Here is a 13508-nt window from a genome sequence, read left to right on the forward strand (position 1 = left end):
ATTTATGTTTATATTTTATTTACATTTATATTTAATTGACATTTACATTTTATTTACATTTTTATTTAATTTATATTTATATTTGTATTTGTATTATTTATATTTACATTTATATTTACATTTATATTATTTATATTTATGTTTATATTTACATTTACATTTATATTTTATTTACATTTACATTTATATTTAATTGACATTTATCTTTTATTTACATTTTTATTTAATTTATATTTGTATTATTTATATTTATATTTATATTTATATTTATATTTATATTTATATTTATATTTATTTTCCACAGGCCGAGGGCAACGGCAGCAGCGTTGGCAAAAGAGCTTCGGCCAGCAGGTAAGTTGGCATCCTAGAATAATAATAATAATAATGTAATTATTATTAAATAATAATAATAATAATAGTAATAATAATGTAATTATTGTTAATTATTCTTAATAATAATAGTAATGGCAGCAGCTACAAAACAAGAACCAAAACTATATTAATGGCAACCAAAATTATAACAGCCAAGCATATTATTATTATTATTATTATTATTATTATTATTAATATTATTAATATTATTATTATTATTATTATTATTATTCAAAGGCTCCCAGTCTCCCAGTCCCAGTCTCCCATTAAGAGACTCCCAGTCTCCCAGTCCCAGTCTCCCATTCCCAGTCCCCCAGTCCCAGTCCCCCAGTCCCAGTCCCCCAGTCCCAGTCTCCCAGTCCCAGTCTCCCAGTCCCAGTCTCCCATTAAGAGACCCCCAGTCTCCCAGTCCCAGTTTCCCATTAAGAGACTCCCAGTCCCAGTCTCCCAGTCCCAGTCTCCCAGTCCCAGTCTCCCAGTCCCAGTCTCCCAGTCCCAGTTTTCCATTAAGAGACTCCCAGTCCCAGTCTCCCAGTCCCAGTCTCCCATTAAGAGACTCCCAGTCCCAGTCTCCCAGTCCCAGTCTCCCATTAAGATACCCCCAGTCCCAGTCTCCCAGTCCCAGTCTCCCATTAAGAGACTCCCAGTCCCAGTCTCCCAGTCCCAGTCTCCCATTCCCAGTCTCCCAGTCCCAGTCTCCCAGTCCCAGTCTCCCATTAAGAGACCCCCAGTCCCAGTCTCCCAGTCCCAGTTTCCCATTAAGAGACTCCCAGTCCCAGTCTCCCATTCCCAGTCTCCCATTAAGAGACTCCCAGTCCCAGTCTCCTATTCCCAGTTTCCCATTAAGATACCCCCAGTCCCAGTCTCTCAGTCCCAGTCTCCCATTAAGAGACTCCCAGTCCCAGTCTCCCAGTCCCAGTCTCCCATTAAGAGACCCCCAGTCCCAGTCTCCCAGTCCCAGTCTCCCATTAAGAGACTCCGTCCCAGTCTCCCAGTCCCAGTCTCCCATTAAGAGACCCCCAGTCCCAGTCTCCCAGTCCCAGTCTCCCATTAAGAGACTCCCAGTCCCAGTCTCCCATTAAGAGACTCCCAGTCCCAGTCTCCCAGTCCCAGTCTCCCATTAAGAGACTCCCAGTCTCCCAGTCTCCCAGTCCCAGTCTCCCATTAAGATACCCCCAGTCCCAGTCTCCCAGTCCCAGTTTCCCATTAAGAGACTCCCAGTCCCAGTCTCCCAGTCCCAGTCCCCCATTAAGAGACCCCCACTCCCAGTCTCCCACTCCCAGTCTCCCAGTCCCAGTCTCCCATTAAGAGACCCCCAGTCCCAGTCTCCCAGTCCCAGTCTCCCATTAAGAGACTCCCAGTCCCAGTCTCCCAGTCCCAGTTTCCCATTAAGAGATTCCCAGTCCCAGTCTCCCAGTCCCAGTCCCCCAGTCCCAGTCTCCCAGTCCCAGTCTCCCATTAAGAGACTCCCAGTCCCAGTCTGCTAGTCCCAGTCTCCCATTAAGAGACTCCCAGTCCCAGTCTCCCAGTCCCAGTCTCCCATTAAGAGACTCCCAGTCCCAGTCTCCCAGTCCCAGTCTCCCATTAAGAGTCTCCCAGTCCCAGTCTCCCATTCCCAGTTTCCCATTAAGAGACTCCCAGTCCCAGTCTCCCAGTCCCAGTCTCCCATTAAGAGACCCCCAGTCCCAGTCTCCCAGTCCCAGTCTCCCATTAAGAGACTCCGTCCCAGTCTCCCAGTCCCAGTCTCCCATTAAGAGACTCCGTCCCAGTCTCCCAGTCCCAGTCTCCCATTAAGAGACTCCGTCCCAGTCTCCCAGTCCCAGTCTCCCATTAAGAGACTCCGTCCCAGTCTCCCAGTCCCAGTCTACCATTAAGAGACTCCCAGTCCCAGTCTCCCAGTTCCAGTCTCCCATTAAGAGACCCCCAGTCCCAGTCTCCCAGTCCCAGTCTCCCATTAAGAGACCCCCAGTCTCCCAGTCCCAGTCTCCCATTAAGAGATTCCCAGTCCCAGTCTCCCAGTCCCAGTCTCCCATTAAGAGACTCCCAGTCCCAGTCTCCCAGTCCCAGTCTCCCATTAAGAGACTCCCAGTCCGTCTCCCAGTCCCAGTCTCCCATTAAGAGACTCCCAGTCCCAGTCTCCCAGTCCCAGTCTCCCATTAAGAGACTCCCAGTCCCAGTCTCCCAGTCCCAGTCTCCCAGTCCCAGTCTCCCAGTCCCTTTCTCCCATTAAGAGACTCCCAGTCTCCCAGTCCCAGTCTCCCATTAAGAGACCCCCAGTCCCAGTCTCCCAGTCCCAGTCTCCCATTAAGAGACTCCCAGTCCCAGTCTCCCAGTCCCAGTCTCCCATTAAGAGACCCCCAGTCCCAGTCTCCCAGTCCCAGTCTCCCATTAAGAGACCCCCAGTCCCAGTCTCCCAGTCCCAGTCTCCCATTAAGAGACTCCCAGTCCCAGTCTCCCAGTCCCAGTCTCCCATTAAGAGACTCCCAGTCCCAGTCTCCCAGTCCCAGTCTCCCATTAAGAGACTCCGTCCCAGTCTCCCAGTCCCAGTCTCCCATTAAGAGACCCCCAGTCCCAGTCTCCCAGTCCCAGTCTCCCATTAAGAGACTCCCAGTCCCAGTCTCCCAGTCCCAGTCTCCCATTAAGAGACCCCCAGTCCCAGTCTCCCAGTCCCAGTCTCCCATTAAGAGACTCCCAGTCCCAGTCTCCCATTAAAGACCCCCATTTTGTCTCCCAGTCCCAGCCCCACACTCCCAGTCTCCCAGCCCCCCATTCCCAGTCTGGTCTGCCCCACACTCCCAGTCCCCCAGCCCCACACTCCCAGCCCCCCATTCCCAGTCCTAGCCCCACATTCCCAGTTCCCCATTCCCAGTCCTAGCCCCACATTCCCAGTCCCCCATTCCCAGTCCTAGCCCCACATTCCCAGTCTCCCAGTTTCCCATTAAAGACCCCATTCCCAGTCTCCCTGCCCCACACTCCCAGTCTCCCATTAAAGACCCCCATTCCCAGCCCCACACTCCCAGTCCCCCATTAAAAGACCCCCATTCCCAGTCCCAGTCTCCCATTCCCAGTCCTAGCCCCACACTCCCAGTTCCCCACTCCCAGTCTCCCATTAAAGACCCCCATTCCCAGTCCTAGCCCCACATTCCCAGTCCCCCATTCCCAGTCCTGGCCCCACATTCCCAGTTCCCCATTCCCAGTCCTAGCCCCACATTCCCAGTCCCCCATTCCCAGTCCTGGCCCCCCATTCCCAGTCTGGTCTGCCCCACACTCCCAGTCCCCCAGCCCCACACTCCCAGCCCCCCATTCCCAGTCTCCCATTAAAGACCCCCATTTTGTCTCCCAGTCCCAGCCCCACACTCCCAGTCTCCCTGCCCCCCATTCCCAGTCCCGGCCCCCCATTCCCAGTCTGGTCTGCCCCACACTCCCAGCCCCCCATTCCCAGTCTCCCAGCCCCCCATTCCCAGTCCTAGCCCCACATTCCCAGTCCTAGCCCCCCATTCCCAGTCCTGGCCCCACACTCCCAGTCTCCCATTAAAAGACCCCCATTCCCAGTCTCCCAGTCCCCCATTCCCAGTCCTAGCCCCACATTCTCAGTCCTGGCCCCACATTCCCAGTCTCCCGGCCCCCCATTCCCAGTCTGGTCTGCCCCCCATTTCCAGTCCTGGCCCCACATTCCCAGTCTCCCAGCCCCCCATTCCCAGTCTGGACTGCCCCACACTCCCAGTCCCCCAGCCCCACACTCCCAGCCCCCCAGCCCCACACTCCCAGCCCCCCATTCCCAGTCTGGTCTGCCCCACACTCCCAGTCCCCCAGCCCCACACTCCCAGCCCCCCAGCCCCACACTCCCAGCCCCCCATTCCCAGTCTGGTCTGCCCCACACTCCCAGTCCCCCAGTCCCACACTCCCAGCCCCCCATTCCCAGTCTGGTCTGCCCCACACTCCCAGTCCCCCAGCCCCACACTCCCAGCCCCCCAGCCCAACACACCCAGCCCCCCATTCCCAGTCTGGTCTGCCCCACACTCCCAGTCCCCCAGCCCCACACTCCCAGCCCCCCAGCCCCACACTCCCAGCCCCCCATTCCCAGTCTGGTCTGCCCCACACTCCCAGTCCCCCAGTCCCACACTCCCAGCCCCCCATTCCCAGTCTGGTCTGCCCCACACTCCCAGTCCCCCAGCCCCACACTCCCAGCCCCCCAGCCCCACACTCCCAGCCCCCCATTCCCAGTCTGGTCTGCCCCACACTCCCAGTCCCCCAGCCCCACACTCCCAGCCCCCCAGCCCCACACTCCCAGCCCCCCATTCCCAGTCTGGTCTGCCCCACACTCCCAGTCCCCCAGCCCCACACTCCCAGCCCCCCATTCCCAGTCTCCCAGTCCCAGTTTCCCATTAAGAGACTACCAGTCCCAGTCTCCCAGTCCCAGTCTCCCATTAAGAGACTCCCAGTCCCAGTCTGCTAGTCCCAGTTTCCCATTAAGAGACTCCCAGTCCCAGTCTGCTAGTCCCAGTTTCCCATTAAGAGACCCCCAGTCCCAGTCTCCCAGTCCCAGTCTCCCATTAAGAGACTCCCAGTCCCAGTCTCCCAGTCCCAGTCTCCCATTAAGAGACTCCCAGTCCCAGTCTCCCAGTCCCAGTCTCCCATTAAGAGATTCCCAGTCCCAGTCTCCCAGTCCCAGTTTCCCATTAAGAGACTCCCAGTCCCAGTCTCCCAGTCCCAGTTTCCCATTAAAAGACTCCCAGTCCCAGTCTCCCAGTCCCAGTCTCCCATTAAGAGACTCCCAGTCCCAGTCTCCCAGTCCCAGTCTCCCAGTCCCCCAGTCCCAGTCTCCCAGTCCCAGTCTCCCATTAAGAGACCCCCAGTCCCAGTCTCCCAGTCCCAGTCTCCCATTAAGAGACTCCCAGTCCCAGTCTCCCAGTCCCAGTCTCCCATTAAGAGACTCCCAGTCCCAGTCTCCCAGTCCCAGTCTCCCATTAAGAGACCCCCAGTCCCAGTCTCCCAGTCCCAGTCTCCCAGTCCCAGTCTCCCAGTCCCAGTCTCCCATTAAGAGACTCCCAGTCCCAGTCTCCCATTAAGAGACCCCCAGTCCCAGTCTCCCAGTCCCAGTCTCCCAGTCCCAGTCTCCCAGTCCCAGTCTCCCATTAAGAGACTCCCAGTCCCAGTCTCCCAGTCCCAGTCTCCCATTAAGAGACCCCCAGTCCCAGTCTCCCAGTCCCAGTCTCCCAGTCCCAGTCTCCCAGTCCCAGTCTCCCATTAAGAGACCCCCAGTCCCAGTCTCCCAGTCCCAGTCTCCCATTAAGAGACTCCCAGTCCCAGTCTCCCAGTCCCAGTCTCCCATTAAGAGACTCCCAGTCCCAGTCTCCCAGTCCCAGTCTCCCATTAAGAGACCCCCAGTCCCAGTCTCCCAGTCCCAGTCTCCCAGTCCCAGTCTCCCATTAAGAGACTCCCAGTCCCAGTCTCCCAGTCCCAGTCTCCCATTAAGAGACCCCCAGTCCCAGTCTCCCAGTCCCAGTCTCCCAGTCCCAGTCTCCCATTAAGAGACCCCCAGTCCCAGTCTCCCAGTCCCAGTCTCCCATTAAGAGACTCCCAGTCCCAGTCTCCCAGTCCCAGTCTCCCATTAAGAGACTCCCAGTCCCAGTCTCCCAGTCCCAGTCTCCCATTAAGAGACTCCCAGTCCCAGTCTCCCAGTCCCAGTCTCCCATTAAGAGACTCCCAGTCCCAGTCTCCCAGTCCCAGTCTCCCATTAAGAGACCCCCAGTCCCAGTCTCCCAGTCCCAGTCTCCCAGTCCCAGTCTCCCAGTCCCAGTCTCCCATTAAGAGACTCCCAGTCCCAGTCTCCCAGTCCCAGTCTCCCATTAAGAGACTCCCAGTCCCAGTCTCCCAGTCCCAGTCTCCCATTAAGAGACTCCCAGTCCCAGTCTCCCAGTCCCAGTCTCCCATTAAGAGACTCCCAGTCCCAGTCTCCCAGTCCCAGTCTCCCATTAAGAGACCCCCAGTCCCAGTCTCCCAGTCCCAGTCTCCCAGTCCCAGTCTCCCAGTCCCAGTCTCCCATTAAGAGACTCCCAGTCCCAGTCTCCCAGTCCCAGTCTCCCATTAAGAGACCCCCAGTCCCAGTCTCCCAGTCCCAGTCTCCCATTAAGAGACTCCCAGTCCCAGTCTCCCAGTCCCAGTCTCCCATTAAGAGACCCCCAGTCCCAGTCTCCCAGTCCCAGTCTCCCATTAAGAGACTCCCAGTCCCAGTCTCCCAGTCCCAGTCTCCCATTAAGAGACCCCCAGTCCCAGTCTCCCAGTCCCAGTCTCCCATTAAGAGACTCCCAGTCCCAGTCTCCCAGTCCCAGTCTCCCATTAAGAGACTCCCAGTCCCAGTCTCCCAGTCCCAGTCTCCCATTAAGAGACCCCCAGTCCCAGTCTCCCAGTCCCAGTCTCCCAGTCCCAGTCTCCCAGTCCCAGTCTCCCATTAAGAGACTCCCAGTCCCAGTCTCCCAGTCCCAGTCTCCCATTAAGAGACCCCCAGTCCCAGTCTCCCAGTCCCAGTCTCCCAGTCCCAGTCTCCCAGTCCCAGTCTCCCATTAAGAGACTCCCAGTCCCAGTCTCCCAGTCCCAGTCTCCCAGTCCCAGTCTCCCAGTCCCAGTCTCCCATTAAGAGACTCCCAGTCCCAGTCTCCCAGTCCCAGTCTCCCAGTCCCAGTCTCCCATTAAGAGACTCCCAGTCCCAGCCTCCCAGTCCCAGTCTCCCAGTCCCAGTCTCCCATTAAGAGACTCCCAGTCCCAGTCTCCCAGTCCCAGTCTCCCATTAAGAGACTCCCAGTCCCAGTCTCCCAGTCCCAGTCTCCCATTAAGAGACCCCCAGTCCCAGTCTCCCAGTCCCAGTCTCCCATTAAGAGACTCCCAGTCCCAGTCTCCCAGTCCCAGTCTCCCATTAAGAGACTCCGTCCCAGTCTCCCAGTCCCAGTCTCCCATTAAGAGACTCCGTCCCAGTCTCCCAGTCCCAGTCTCCCATTAAGAGACTCCGTCCCAGTCTCCCAGTCCCAGTCTACCATTAAGAGACTCCCAGTCCCAGTCTCCCAGTTCCAGTCTCCCATTAAGAGACCCCCAGTCCCAGTCTCCCAGTCCCAGTCTCCCATTAAGAGACCCCCAGTCTCCCAGTCCCAGTCTCCCATTAAGAGATTCCCAGTCCCAGTCTCCCAGTCCCAGTCTCCCATTAAGAGACTCCCAGTCCCAGTCTCCCAGTCCCAGTCTCCCATTAAGAGACTCCCAGTCCGTCTCCCAGTCCCAGTCTCCCATTAAGAGACTCCCAGTCCCAGTCTCCCAGTCCCAGTCTCCCATTAAGAGACTCCCAGTCCCAGTCTCCCAGTCCCAGTCTCCCAGTCCCAGTCTCCCAGTCCCTTTCTCCCATTAAGAGACTCCCAGTCTCCCAGTCCCAGTCTCCCATTAAGAGACCCCCAGTCCCAGTCTCCCAGTCCCAGTCTCCCATTAAGAGACTCCCAGTCCCAGTCTCCCAGTCCCAGTCTCCCATTAAGAGACCCCCAGTCCCAGTCTCCCAGTCCCAGTCTCCCATTAAGAGACCCCCAGTCCCAGTCTCCCAGTCCCAGTCTCCCATTAAGAGACTCCCAGTCCCAGTCTCCCAGTCCCAGTCTCCCATTAAGAGACTCCCAGTCCCAGTCTCCCAGTCCCAGTCTCCCATTAAGAGACTCCGTCCCAGTCTCCCAGTCCCAGTCTCCCATTAAGAGACCCCCAGTCCCAGTCTCCCAGTCCCAGTCTCCCATTAAGAGACTCCCAGTCCCAGTCTCCCAGTCCCAGTCTCCCATTAAGAGACCCCCAGTCCCAGTCTCCCAGTCCCAGTCTCCCATTAAGAGACTCCCAGTCCCAGTCTCCCATTAAAGACCCCCATTTTGTCTCCCAGTCCCAGCCCCACACTCCCAGTCTCCCAGCCCCCCATTCCCAGTCTGGTCTGCCCCACACTCCCAGTCCCCCAGCCCCACACTCCCAGCCCCCCATTCCCAGTCCTAGCCCCACATTCCCAGTTCCCCATTCCCAGTCCTAGCCCCACATTCCCAGTCCCCCATTCCCAGTCCTAGCCCCACATTCCCAGTCTCCCAGTTTCCCATTAAAGACCCCATTCCCAGTCTCCCTGCCCCACACTCCCAGTCTCCCATTAAAGACCCCCATTCCCAGCCCCACACTCCCAGTCCCCCATTAAAAGACCCCCATTCCCAGTCCCAGTCTCCCATTCCCAGTCCTAGCCCCACACTCCCAGTTCCCCACTCCCAGTCTCCCATTAAAGACCCCCATTCCCAGTCCTAGCCCCACATTCCCAGTCCCCCATTCCCAGTCCTGGCCCCACATTCCCAGTTCCCCATTCCCAGTCCTAGCCCCACATTCCCAGTCCCCCATTCCCAGTCCTGGCCCCCCATTCCCAGTCTGGTCTGCCCCACACTCCCAGTCCCCCAGCCCCACACTCCCAGCCCCCCATTCCCAGTCTCCCATTAAAGACCCCCATTTTGTCTCCCAGTCCCAGCCCCACACTCCCAGTCTCCCTGCCCCCCATTCCCAGTCCCGGCCCCCCATTCCCAGTCTGGTCTGCCCCACACTCCCAGCCCCCCATTCCCAGTCTCCCAGCCCCCCATTCCCAGTCCTAGCCCCACATTCCCAGTCCTAGCCCCCCATTCCCAGTCCTGGCCCCACACTCCCAGTCTCCCATTAAAAGACCCCCATTCCCAGTCTCCCAGTCCCCCATTCCCAGTCCTAGCCCCACATTCTCAGTCCTGGCCCCACATTCCCAGTCTCCCGGCCCCCCATTCCCAGTCTGGTCTGCCCCCCATTTCCAGTCCTGGCCCCACATTCCCAGTCTCCCAGCCCCCCATTCCCAGTCTGGACTGCCCCACACTCCCAGTCCCCCAGCCCCACACTCCCAGCCCCCCAGCCCCACACTCCCAGCCCCCCATTCCCAGTCTGGTCTGCCCCACACTCCCAGTCCCCCAGCCCCACACTCCCAGCCCCCCAGCCCCACACTCCCAGCCCCCCATTCCCAGTCTGGTCTGCCCCACACTCCCAGTCCCCCAGTCCCACACTCCCAGCCCCCCATTCCCAGTCTGGTCTGCCCCACACTCCCAGTCCCCCAGCCCCACACTCCCAGCCCCCCAGCCCAACACACCCAGCCCCCCATTCCCAGTCTGGTCTGCCCCACACTCCCAGTCCCCCAGCCCCACACTCCCAGCCCCCCAGCCCCACACTCCCAGCCCCCCATTCCCAGTCTGGTCTGCCCCACACTCCCAGTCCCCCAGTCCCACACTCCCAGCCCCCCATTCCCAGTCTGGTCTGCCCCACACTCCCAGTCCCCCAGCCCCACACTCCCAGCCCCCCAGCCCCACACTCCCAGCCCCCCATTCCCAGTCTGGTCTGCCCCACACTCCCAGTCCCCCAGCCCCACACTCCCAGCCCCCCAGCCCCACACTCCCAGCCCCCCATTCCCAGTCTGGTCTGCCCCACACTCCCAGTCCCCCAGCCCCACACTCCCAGCCCCCCATTCCCAGTCTCCCAGTCCCAGTTTCCCATTAAGAGACTACCAGTCCCAGTCTCCCAGTCCCAGTCTCCCATTAAGAGACTCCCAGTCCCAGTCTGCTAGTCCCAGTCTCCCATTAAGAGACCCCCAGTCCCAGTCTCCCAGTCCCAGTCTCCCATTAAGAGACTCCCAGTCCCAGTCTCCCAGTCCCAGTCTCCCAGTCCCAGTCTCCCAGTCCCAGTCTCCCATTAAGAGACTCCCAGTCCCAGTCTCCCAGTCCCAGTCTCCCATTAAGAGACTCCGTCCCAGTCTCCCAGTCCCAGTTTCCCATTAAGATACTCCCAGTCCCAGTCCCCCATTAAGAGACTCCCAGTCCCAGTCTCCCAGTCCCAGTCTCCCATTAAGAGACTCCCAGTCCCAGTCTCCCAGTCCCAGTCCCCCATTAAGAGACTCCCAGTCCCAGTCTCCCAGTCCCAGTCTCCCATTAAGAGACCCCCAGTCCCAGTCTCCCAGTCCCAGTCTCCCATTAAGAGACTCCCAGTCCCAGTCTCCCAGTCCCAGTCTCCCATTAAGAGACTCCCAGTCCCAGTCTCCCAGTCCCAGTCTCCCATTAAGAGACTCCCAGTCCCAGTGTCCCAGTCTCCCATTAAGAGACTCCCAGTCCCAGTCTCCCAGTCCCAGTCTCCCATTAAGAGACCCCCAGTCCCAGTCTCCCAGTCCCAGTCCCCCAGTCCCAGTCTCCCATTAAGATACTCCCAGTCCCAGTCTCCCAGTCCCAGTCTCCCATTAAGATACTCCCAGTCCCAGTCTCCCAGTCCCAGTCTCCCATTAAGAGACTCCCAGTCCCAGTCTCCCAGTCCCAGTCTCCCAGTCCCAGTCTCCCATTAAGAGACTCCGTCCCAGTCTCCCAGTCCCAGTCTCCCATTAAGAGACTCCCAGTCCCAGTCTCCCAGTCCCAGTCTCCCATTAAGAGACCCCCAGTCCCAGTCTCCCAGTCCCAGTTTCCCATTAAGAGACTCCCAGTCCCAGTCTCCCAGTCCCAGTTTCCCATTAAGAGATTCGCAGTCCCAGTCTCCCAGTCCCAGTTTCCCATTATGAGACTCCCAGTCCCAGTCTCCCAGTCCCAGTCTCCCATTAAGAGACTCCCAGTCCCAGTCTCCCAGTCCCAGTCTCCCAGTCCCAGTCTCCCAGTCCCAGTCTCCTATTCCCAGTCTCCCATTAAGAGACTCCCAGTCCCAGTCTCCCAGTCCCAGTCTCCCATTAAGAGACTCCCAGTCCCAGTCTCCCAGTCCCAGTCTCCCAGTCCCAGTCTCCCATTAAGAGACTCCCAGTCCCAGTCTCCCAGTCCCAGTCTCCCATTAAGAGACTCCCAGTCCCAGTCTCCCAGTCCCAGTCTCCCATTAAGAGACTCCCAGTCCCAGTCTCCCAGTCCCAGTCTCCCATTAAGAGACTCCCAGTCCCAGTCTCCCAGTCCCAGTCTCCCATTAAGAGACTCCCAGTCCCAGTCTCCCAGTCCCAGTCTCCCAGTCCCAGTCTCCCATTAAGAGACTCCCAGTCCCAGTCTCCCAGTCCCAGTCTCCCAGTCCCAGTCTCCTATTCCCAGTCTCCCATTAAGAGACTCCCAGTCCCAGTCTCCCAGTCCCAGTCTCCCATTAAGAGACTCCCAGTCCCAGTCTCCCAGTCCCAGTCTCCCAGTCCCAGTCTCCCATTAAGAGACCCCCAGTCCCAGTCTCCCAGTCCCAGTCTCCCATTAAGAGACTCCCAGTCCCAGTCTCCCAGTCCCAGTCTCCCATTAAGAGACCCCCAGTCCCAGTCTCCCAGTCCCTGTCTCCCATTAAGAGACTCCCAGTCCCAGTCTCCCAGTCCCAGTCTCCCATTAAGAGACCCCCAGTCCCAGTCTCCCAGTCCCAGTCTCCCAGTCCCAGTCTCCCATTAAGAGACCCCCAGTCCCAGTCTCCCAGTCCCAGTCTCCCAGTCCCAGTCTCCCATTAAGAGACTCCGTCCCAGTCTCCCAGTCCCAGTCTCCCATTAAGAGATTCCCAGTCCCAGTCTCCCAGTCCCAGTCTCCCATTAAGAGACTCCCAGTCTCCCAGTCCCAGTTTCCCATTAAGAGACTCCCAGTCCCAGTCTCCCATTCCCAGTCTCCCATTAAGAGACTCCCAGTCCCAGTCTCCCAGTCCCAGTCTCCCATTAAGAGACTCCCAGTCCCAGTTTCCCATTAAGAGACTCCCAGTCCCAGTCTCCCAGTCCCAGTCTCCCATTAAGAGACTCCCAGTCCCAGTCTCCCAGTCCCAGTCTCCCATTAAGAGACTCCCAGTCCCAGTCTCCCAGTCCCAGTCTCCCAGTCCCAGTCTCCCATTAAGAGACTCCCAGTCCCAGTCTCCCATTAAGAGACCCCCAGTCCCAGTCTCCCAGTCCCAGTCTCCCATTAAGAGACTCCCACTCCCAGTCCTCCAGTCCCAGTCTCCCATTAAGAGACTCCCAGTCCCAGTCTCCCAGTCCCAGTCTCCCATTAAGAGACTCCCAGTCCCAGTCTCCCAGTCCCAGTCTCCCATTAAGAGACTCCCAGTCCCAGTCTCCCAGTCCCAGTCTCCCATTAAGAGACTCCCAGTCCCAGTCTCCCAGTCCCAGTCTCCCATTAAGAGACTCCCAGTCCCAGTCTCCCAGTCCCAGTCTCCCATTAAGAGACTCCCAGTCCCAGTCTACCAGTCCCAGTCTCCCATTAAGAGACTCCCAGTCCCAGCCTCCCAGTCCGTCTCCCATTAAGAGACTCCCAGTCCCAGTCTCCCAGTCCCAGTCTCCCATTAAGAGACTCCCAGTCCCAGTCTACCAGTCCCAGTCTCCCATTAAGAGACTCCCAGTCCCAGCCTCCCAGTCCCAGTCTCCCATTAAGAGACTCCCAGTCCCAGTCTCCCAGTCCCAGTCTCCCATTAAGAGACTCCCAGTCCCAGTCTCCCAGTCCCAGTCTCCCATTAAGAGACCCCCAGTCCCAGTCTCCCAGTCCCAGTCTCCCATTAAGAGACTCCCAGTCCCAGTCTCCCAGTCCCAGTCTCCCATTAAGAGACTCCCAGTCCCAGTCTCCCAGTCCCAGTCTCCCATTAAGAGACTCCCAGTCCCAGTCTCCCAGTCCCAGTCTCCCATTAAGAGACTCCCAGTCCCAGTCTCCCAGTCCCAGTCTCCCATTAAGAGACTCCCAGTCCCAGTCTCCCAGTCCCAGTCTCCCATTAAGAGACCCCCAGTCCCAGTCTCCCAGTCCCAGTCTCCCATTAAGAGACTCCCAGTCCCAGTCTCCCAGTCCCAGTCTCCCAGTCCCAGTCACCCATTAAAGACCCCCATTTTGTCTCCCAGTCCCAGCCCCACACTCCCAGTCTCCCAGCCCCCCATTCCCAGTCTGGTCTGCCCCACACTCCCAGTCCTCCAGCCCCACACTCCCAGCCCCCCATTCCCAGTTTCCCACTCCCAGTCTCCCATTAAAGACCCCCATTCCCAGTCCTAGCCCCACATTCCCAGTTCCCTATTCCCAGTCCTAGCCCCACATTCCCAGTCTCCCTGCCCTCCATTCCCAGTCCCAGCCCCCCATTCCCAGTCTGGTCTGCCCCCATTCCCAGACCCCCATTAAAAGACCCCCAGTCCTAGCCCC

At 57.9% G+C, this 13508-nt stretch overlaps 1 protein-coding gene across 1 annotated transcript in view; it reads left to right on the forward strand.

Annotated features, from left to right (window-relative positions):
• The first annotated feature begins 277 nt into the window (after positions 1 to 277).
• The window catches only part of ZNF618 (zinc finger protein 618), a 58048-nt gene continuing 44817 nt past the window's right edge, over positions 278 to 13508 (forward strand). Inside the window, exon 1 of the mRNA XM_083595273.1 lies at positions 278 to 351. The gene's annotated coding sequence lies outside the window, so the exon portion shown is untranslated. The remainder of the gene's footprint in view (positions 352 to 13508) is intronic.

Source organism: Podarcis filfolensis (genome assembly GCF_964270895.1).
Source record: "Podarcis filfolensis genome assembly, chromosome: Z".
NCBI lineage: Eukaryota > Metazoa > Chordata > Lepidosauria > Squamata > Lacertidae > Podarcis > Podarcis filfolensis.